This window comes from Poecilia reticulata, linkage group LG5 (genome assembly GCF_000633615.1).
Source record: "Poecilia reticulata strain Guanapo linkage group LG5, Guppy_female_1.0+MT, whole genome shotgun sequence".
Taxonomy (NCBI): domain Eukaryota; kingdom Metazoa; phylum Chordata; class Actinopteri; order Cyprinodontiformes; family Poeciliidae; genus Poecilia; species Poecilia reticulata.
The window spans coordinates 31,435,195-31,444,189 of record NC_024335.1 but is presented as its reverse complement, the minus strand read 5'-3'; positions in this window follow the sequence as shown (position 1 = coordinate 31,444,189).

Genomic DNA, 8,995 nt, shown 5'->3' with positions numbered 1-8,995 from the left:
TCCCTTCGCTCTAAAGGCTGGAGCCAAGTGTTCACAGAGGGACCCCTCCAGTGGTCTTTCAACCGATTGGCTCCCAAGCCAAAGAGCGGTCACATAAACACATTGGCTCTGACATACATATTAAACAGCTGTGATAAACACGATACCTCCCCCGCCCCCGGGGGCTCGAGCACACGCCGCCTTGTTTGAAAGGTGGCTCCTGTTGGGTTCTGTCAGGACAAATGTTCCTTATTCTGTTGATGACCTGGTGCAACATCCAGCCTGACGCTCCAGCTCTCTGTCCTCCCTTCCTATACCTTCCTGCTTTAAATATAAACACCCACTTCTCTTTCTCCACCGTCCATCCGTCCTTATTTGGCCTCACACTGACACACGAGAACAGCTCCTTAAAGGTACAAAAAGCAGAGAACGCTTGCCAGATTTAGAAAATACAGTTCCCCTTTTTCTATGTTCAGCATGTACAAATGTAATATGCAAACGCAGAACCTTTTATATTTATATAGTTATTCACCTACGTCAATCTTTTTGGGATTTACTCTACCTTGCAGAAGTATTCACTCCCAGTGAACTTTCTTCTTCATCAGTGCATTTGATTGGGATTAACAAAAATCAGATGTGGGTAGAGAAAGCAAAAATTGTACCAGCGTAAGAACAGCACGACTGCAACATGCTTTTATTAAAGTAAAAGCAAAACTTTCCAAGAAATTACTCAAGTAAGAGAGGAAAGGTACTGAGTATCAAACAATTACATCAGCAGACGGACCAAAATATAAAGTTAGTGGAAATATTGGTATTTTTAAATACAAAATAACAGAATCGGGCAAAAGTAAAATTTTTCCAAATTATTTTCTTTCAGGGTTAAACTTTAGAATTTTTAACAAATACTGCAACTGAAAACTGCAGCTGAATTTTTGGTCGCAACAAACCTGTTCTTCATTCAGTGAAGTTACTCTCAGTGCACAGAGTATCCAGAAATTTTACTCAAGAGTAGCGATACTTCATAAAAAAAAATGACTCAAGTTAAAGTAAAAAGTACAGCATGGTAAAAGTACTCATAAAAGTAATTTTTTTTTTTCCTTAAAAAATTGCTAAAGTAAATATAACTGAGTTAGTTAGTACCCAACTCTGGCAAAGTATGGTGTATAATAATGAAATGGAAGGAAAACGATATGTACCTTCACATTTGTTTTTTCATAGACAAAGTGTAGATTGCATCTTCAATACTTTGTAGCACCATTTTATTTTCTGCAAACAGAGATCCAAATCTTTTGGAGTATGGTCTTTATAAGATTAGCACATGTAAGTCCTAAAATGTTGGTCCATTCTTTATAAAGTAGCATAAGATCAGTCACACTGGATGAAGACGGTCAGTGATAATCTCTTGCCTTTTTTTGTATAGCAAGTTAATTTTGGTCTCATTTTATGATAATTTAGTATAGGGGGTTGAATCCAGATGCACACCACACTTTCCAGATTGTTTTCATTAAAAAGCTCATTCAAAACTATGCATACTGCTACTTATTTGTCACAATTATGTGCTAGTTTGTGCTTCATCTCCTACATGAAACTAGCAGAACATACTAATGGTTTTTATTGTAACATAAAAACGTTCAAGCGGTTTGAATGCTTTTACGTCGTTTGGGGAGTCTTAAGGGAAAATTAGGCTCTAGCTGGGATTGTTATGCAAATTATAGATTGTTCCTGACGGTGTCTGTTTTAAATTTCAGGCCTGGCTCTCCGGTAAACAGCATAAATCAGGGTTTCCCTTTGGCACAGGACGAAAACTGCAACGGCGCTTTTCCTCTCCAACAGTGGAAAACTTGTGACAGAATCGACCTCTTTCGGAGAGGCAGGCGCCACAGGCGCTCACGGCGAGGAAACTTTACGTTGCTTTACGTGAGCGTCTCTGTTGTTGTTGTTGTTGTTGTCGTCGTCGTTCTTCACTGCGTTACGACATTCACGCCACGTCCTACCCTGCATGGGGGGAGAAGACCCTGTTAAATTATGCATTACTGGTAAACAGGTCTACGTGATATTCTCCACAAAGCTGCAGCCTGATTGCCTCCCCTCCTCTGCCCCGAAATGGAACAAACTGTACAGCCACTTTAGGAGAAAACAAGGCAATCCTCATTTAAGTGAGGCGTCAAGAGAAGGAGCGACTACTGATTGCATCTGGGCAGCGCTGGTTGGTGTTTGCCTTCTCTGGAAGCCATTAGGAGAAATGGTTCCCCTGCTCTCCTCTCCATTCTCACGTTTCACTCTCCTGGTTGAACCTTTGCGCATCCCTCTCTCACCACCTGTATCAGCTCCGGTTCCCACCCTAGTTCTTTTTTTCTGTTGTTGTTGTTGTTAGAGGACAGATGCAGAGGGCAAAAGATGGGAGGAAGACACCAGATACACAAGAGGGAGGGAGCTTTGCATGACAGACAAAGAGAACAAGTTGTCCCGAGTGCTCGGTGTGACCTCAGCTCTTCGGATTACAGGTGCGAACTGTCGGCGCGGCTCCCACCTGCGTCAAGGCCACAGGGACAGAGCGGCTCGCGTGAAGAACTCTGTGAACCAAACTTTTGAGCGCTTTACTGACACATACTGTATGTAAAAACAAAAATGTTGATGACAATGCTACTTTTTGGTAACTGAAGCTTTATATTCAACAGTTTCCCCACAGATATTCTGAATAGGATTCGGGTTTGGACTGGGGGCGGAGCCAGAAATACTTCATGGGCCCAATGCTAGCAACCAATGCTAGTAACAACAACATTAGCAAAACATCTGTATTTTCCAAATAATCTACTAAATACAGAAAATATTATCTTGAATTAAATGAACGTACTCCTACAATAATATATTTATGCAGTTTGAGCATATTTAGTTTAGTTTTTTTTCTTTATATTTCATAAATATATGGCATTAAACATATTCCAGGGAGTGAGTGGACGTACAAATTTATCAAAACTCCCTGTCCTTAATCTGCTTAAATGATATTTCACTGCTGTCACCAACTACTGTTTCAGAGTGGGACCTGGTCTGGACTTTGACTGGACCATTCCAGCAGCTGAACATGAGTCTATCTAAACCACAGGTGTCCATCTAGAGGGTCAAGATCACAAGTTAAAAGTGCTCGCTTTCTCTAAACATTTTACTTTCTTTCTGATTTATTCTGTTTTCACCTGCCACATTTTACATGCAACATTTTAAAGACACAACCAGAGCAGTTTGAATCAGCAACTCACTGTGGATGTGAAATGTAAAAAGTGCCTTGGGTGTTTGATGATTTTAGAGAAAGGAAACAATCAATTCCCTAATTTGGGTGAATCAGTTGTTTTCTAATTATATTATATATTGTTTTTTTTTTGTTTTTTTTAATGATCATTTTATGTTTGGCATCAAGAACAAGATACTCCTTTTTCTTCAAAAACGTTTGCTCTACTTAGTCGAGTTTAAAAATTAGCCCACAACAGGGATTAAATCAAAATGGCAGGAAAAAACCTCACCCAAAATATTGTTTAAACAGCCCTGATCTGTATTAGGTGCCTCCACTGGACAGTCAGATTCATACCACTCTTTAATTGCCCCAGACCAGATTTTGGACCCACTGGTCTAAACCAGTTTATTATTGTTCAGACTGTCAGCTTAGAGTCATTATCCTGCCGGAAGGTGAAGCTATGAGGCAGTTGTAATTAGCTCCATTTATTCTCATTATTTGTTTGCACAGAGACGATGTACAACATTTTATTAACTTTTTTAAAAGGAGAGATGCATGGCACCAGGTCATAGTGACTAAAATGCTACACCTGCAGTCTCTGGGCAGGTTGATGTAATCAAGTATGATTCAACAGATCACGAATTGGTGAAAAACCATAATAATAATTAATTACACACATTATTATAATTCATTATTCCGATCTCACTAAAAACCAATCAAACTACAAATCGACAGAAACAGACAATTCATAAAACAATTCGATGTGAATTCATCAATAATGGACACAAATCTATTTATTTAACTAAATGTGCAAACATTTTGTGTTATATTTATTGTTTATCTTCTCATCAGCTCTGACCAGATTTCTTCTCCCTACTGCCAAGAGTCATGATGCTGCCACTACCATGCTTCATGGCAGTGAAACACAATGTGGCTTCCTCCACTGCACTGTGTTAAACACACAGTCCAAACAGTTTCGTTTTGGCTTCATCTGACCAGCACCACACTTTTGCTGTGTGTGCGTGTGTGTGCGTGTGTGTGTGTGTGTGTGTGTGTGCGCGTGTGTGTGTGTGTGTGTGTGTGTGTGTGTGTGTGTGTCTGCGTGAGTGCGTATGTGTAAACTGCAAGCAGGACTTCTTTAACAAAACATCTTAACTGACACTGGGATTAAATTACACTCCATTGGATTTATTAGGCGATTTATTACCAGTCAGGTGCACTGTATTTAATTTGGATGCACCAGAGTGAAATGGGCTTAAGCACAAATACACATTACACATGAACAGGCTACATACACCACAGTCAGCTTTTAGTTTCAAACTAATAAATCTGCAAGGATGAGGGAATTTGTCCTTCTGTTGCACAATAAGGCATCATCCCGCTGGCTGGGCAGGGCAGGTGTGTGCTGATGGTGTGTTGAGACCCGCAAATTGGCACCAGATCACGTGTGAATCATCAAGCTTACCAAAGGCCAACACAATCGTCTGCACAAGCGTTCCCAGCGTCCCACCGGGAGAGGCTCAATAGACTTAGTGGTGCACAAGGGCTGGTTTTAGCTGTGTTTGTGTTCACAGAGTTGGGCAAATAAAAGGTTTAACTCAGCTATTAGGGTAAACCATCCAACCAATAGCAGGGAAAGAGTCATTCACGTATGGTAACGGTTTGACTTCTCATGAAGGGACGATTATGGCGAGGAGGCAGGGCAAAGAAAGGTGACTACTTACCAGTAATGTGAGTAAGAGGAATCACACGTAAATAGTGTTATTTTGAGTAGAGGAACAATATGAGGCTGAACAATATGAGGCTGACCAAACAAGCGATTTCTATAAAGTGTAGTTGATTTATCAAAAAAAAAAGAAAAGCCAGAGCTCTGAAAACGCTGTGGTGCTGAAGTTAAACAGGATCACGGATGTTGTAATGCGCCATTGTGTTTCAATGGCAAAGAAAGAAACCTCAGATAATTTGTTTTGTTCGGTAATCTACACTCCTCATTGAGTTACTTTGTAAGGTATAAATCTGCAACCGCTGGCACTTTAAGAGCCAATAGGGGAACAAGTTTGACATAGAACAAATCAAAAGAGGACTATCATTTCGTTGATAAAGTACTAAATGAATTTGGACGGCCTGCCTGCATGAGCGTCACCTCCAGCAGTTTTAGTGATGTCATGAGCTTTGGCACGTACTGTAGAACCTTACAGGACTTAACCTGTAAAACTGTACAGGCGAGAAATTATAATAACTCCTGTCACATCGCACAATGGAAGGTGCCAGACTGCATGACTTATTGCTGCAACGTTAAGCGTCCGACAGATCCAACCAAGCTTTTAGTCTCTCAATAAAAGAACTGCAAGCTACGCATATCGACGTGCTCACTGTTAGAGATGGATGCTGAAAGAAAGGAAGAGGGGAAGGAAGCAGGACGATCTCATGTCAGGGTAAAAAGGAGGAGAATCGGCAAACAGAAGACGCTGCTAGATGGTTAGCAGGTTGATTTTGGTGGTGGCAGCATTAAATCGCCTGTTGTTGCGTCTGCCGTGCTAAACGAGCACAGACCACCGATTCAAGCTCAGGGTCAAAGATTTTCTTTCTCTGTGAAGGAGTTTGGCTACTGCGGTCAAAAATCGCCCAATGTGAACCCAGGTATTTGTAGGCCATGAACCTACAGTTCTGCAACCCCAGCTGCTCCAAATGTGGCCTCCATCAGAAGGTCACTTTATAAGCCTGCAGATTATTTGATTGAATTCATAGAAATCAGAATATATCAACAAAACAAAATGCGTTTATTGACTTTTGTGATAAGAAAAACATTTGGTCGCTCCCTTCTGTTGGTCTAAAGCTCAGAGAATAAATATTTTCAAAATTGAGCTTATTGAGCTTATTTGGTTTGGCACACCAAATGTTGCACAGACAGGGTGAAAAATCTGGAACAGTCTCACAATCTGTCAGCCACAAAAAGACACATCGGAGCGGCCTCGTTGACGGGCACTCGCCAAACCGGACCCTTCAGGAGCAGATAGGGCCTGTGAAGGTATCAGCTCTGTAACAAATGGCTGTAAAAACTACTTCATGAAAGTACAGTGAGATGGCCGGGTTTTGAAAATGTAGCTCTTTACTGTGATCTGAAATGCGTATGGAAAGTATATGGGATGTTATTGGACCGCTGGATCACGTGGGGAAATTTACAGCTTTATTGTAAACTTTAAATTAAAACTTTACATTAACTCTGGCCTGTTAATATTCGCCGGCTGGAGGTCGACATTAACGGGCCAGAGGGCGGAGCCAACGATGACTTTCACCGGGTAAGTACTTTTTAAAAAAACATTGTATTGCAGTTTTGTGTTTGTGGAGAAAAATATATTTTATGTAGTTACATTGAGCTACTGTTGCTTCTATTGCATTGTTTGCCTAAGCTAACTTACAGTAAAACTGTAATAAATTTACAGTAAGACTGCAATGAAATTACAGTAAAACTGTAATAAGATTACAGTGCGGCTACTGTAAAAAAGTTACAGTATCTGGCTGGCAACCCTGCTGCCAGAAAGTTACTGTAAATTCTACAGTGACTTTTTCAACAGTGAAAGCCAAGTGCTTTACTGGCTGCAAACATCCCCGGTGTGCTAACTTGGTCTCTAACAAACTATTCTAGCAGGGGTCTTTACATCTCTGTTATGACATCGCCAATGGCCTGTTGTCTGCAGGTGCCACTTAACCTTTCACTCAACTCTCCTCGTTTCCCTGGCTCCGTTTCCCCCTCGGTGAGCCTAATCCTGCAGTCGACTCGCTCGGTCCGGGGCCGCGATGGAGTGAAACCATCTGGGATCTATCTATCACCAAGCTGCTGTTGCCATCTGTGATCTCAGCAACCCTTTGTCACGTTCGCAGTAATGCCTGTAATAACACTTCTGCCGGTAATGACAACAACAATTCTCAGAGACATATTTAAAAAGATCATGGGCTTCTCTCCGTATAGGTGTGGCCTGTTGTTACGCCGCTCCATGGGAAAACTGAAACCCAGCTGAGGGAGCGAAGATGTTGTTCGCCCTTCGTAGCGAGTGGCGGTGCGCTTTCTAGAGGAAGGATGGTTTAGATGAAACGAGCAGGTTAGAGGAGGTGTTGTTATGAGACCGTCCTTTTCCAGGAGCTCTTTGCCTTTAGGGGGGAAAAAAATAAATAAATAAACACATGGCCTTGATGTTGACTTAAGGAGACATGATCCACAGGTTATTACTGCTCTGCTTTCTCTCGCTCTCCCATGACTCCTGGATGAGTTTATGTAAGCTAAGCAGATTGCCTCCCGCCTGTCTAAACCCCACTCACGCACGCACGCACGCACACACACACACACACAGAGACACGTTAGCCTCCAGGGCAATGGAAGGCAGATGCTGCTGTCATATCTCATTTACACCTATTGCTGTGCAGCTGTAATGGATAGATGGTGAGTGTTTGTGATACAAGTCTTTGCAAGCTGACATTTCCCACCTGAAGGAAGGTTTCAGCATACCTGATTTACTTGCTTGAAATAACAAAAAGAGACAAATACATCTTAGATATTTACAGATGGATTTAAAAAGGTATACGATTTGTAATTCAGATTTTATTTGGATAAAAAGTCCAATAATGGTGATGAAGAAAGAAAATATGTTTGCACAAATCTCACTGTTCTGTTTGTTTCGCAAACATTTGGGAGAAAAAAAGGGGCTTTTATTCTGAACGCTGTCACAAAACTAAAAGGCCTGAAAAACTGATTGGACCAGAGCTAAAGATGAGAAGACGGTGAGCTGGTGGCGCCATCTTGTGGCCGATATGAAACAACTACCACCTCAGTGGAAACATTAAAACAGCTTTATAATGGGACCCTGATCTTTTTCATCTGTAATATTACACTAACAAAAAAATAGCAGAACGAATAACATTCTTATTTACTGGCACTGCACTGTTTTATAAGAGATAAACCTCTGAGTGCATCTCATCTATACTCCGAAGTATAAGATTTCAACGAAACAAATGAACAAATACTTAACCCCGAAGTCAGAATTTAAAGTAGTCAGAGGTAAAACCGTAATCTCAAAATCCAATATGTCTGAATCGGATTTAAAGCCTAGTGGTAACCATGATTAAGTAAGTCTATTAGCAGTTTCTTTTGAATCTTTTACACATTGCGATTCAACATCCTCTGCTGAACAAACCTAGCAGTTTGGAGAGTGTGGTAAAGAGGGGGATGTTGTTATCCATCATGGCTAACCCTGATCACCCTCAGAGCAGCCAAGTGTCTCCTTAAACACTTCTCCAACTGCGCTGCCATGGCAACAGGTACAGGAAATCACTCCTGCCTCAGGCCATGACAACGTTCAACAGTCACCTCTGACTGCAATGCAATGCCTCTTTTGCACTCAACTGTTTACACGGGTTTGTCATTCCTACTTCAAGCAGAAATGTATCTTTTGTGCATGTTGTTTGTATAAAGTATACTTTGTTCTTTTCTTATTATTTGTACTATGGATGAACTTATCTACCTGCTTACCTCATTATTATTTCTTGAAGATTTAGGATTGAAATGATCTGTTTCTTTTATCAATATGTTTCTTCAACTCTATAGTGAATCCACTAGAGAATCTGAGGGAGCATAGTAACTTTTTAATAACATTTAAACAGAAAAATATTTTTTGTTTCAAAACTGATGATCTTTTTTTTTTTTTTTTATAATATTTTTGAAAAATACCAGACTCATATCCTATCAGAATCAAACTTCTTTGTTGAGTGTAAATAATTCAAAATGCAAATTTTGCT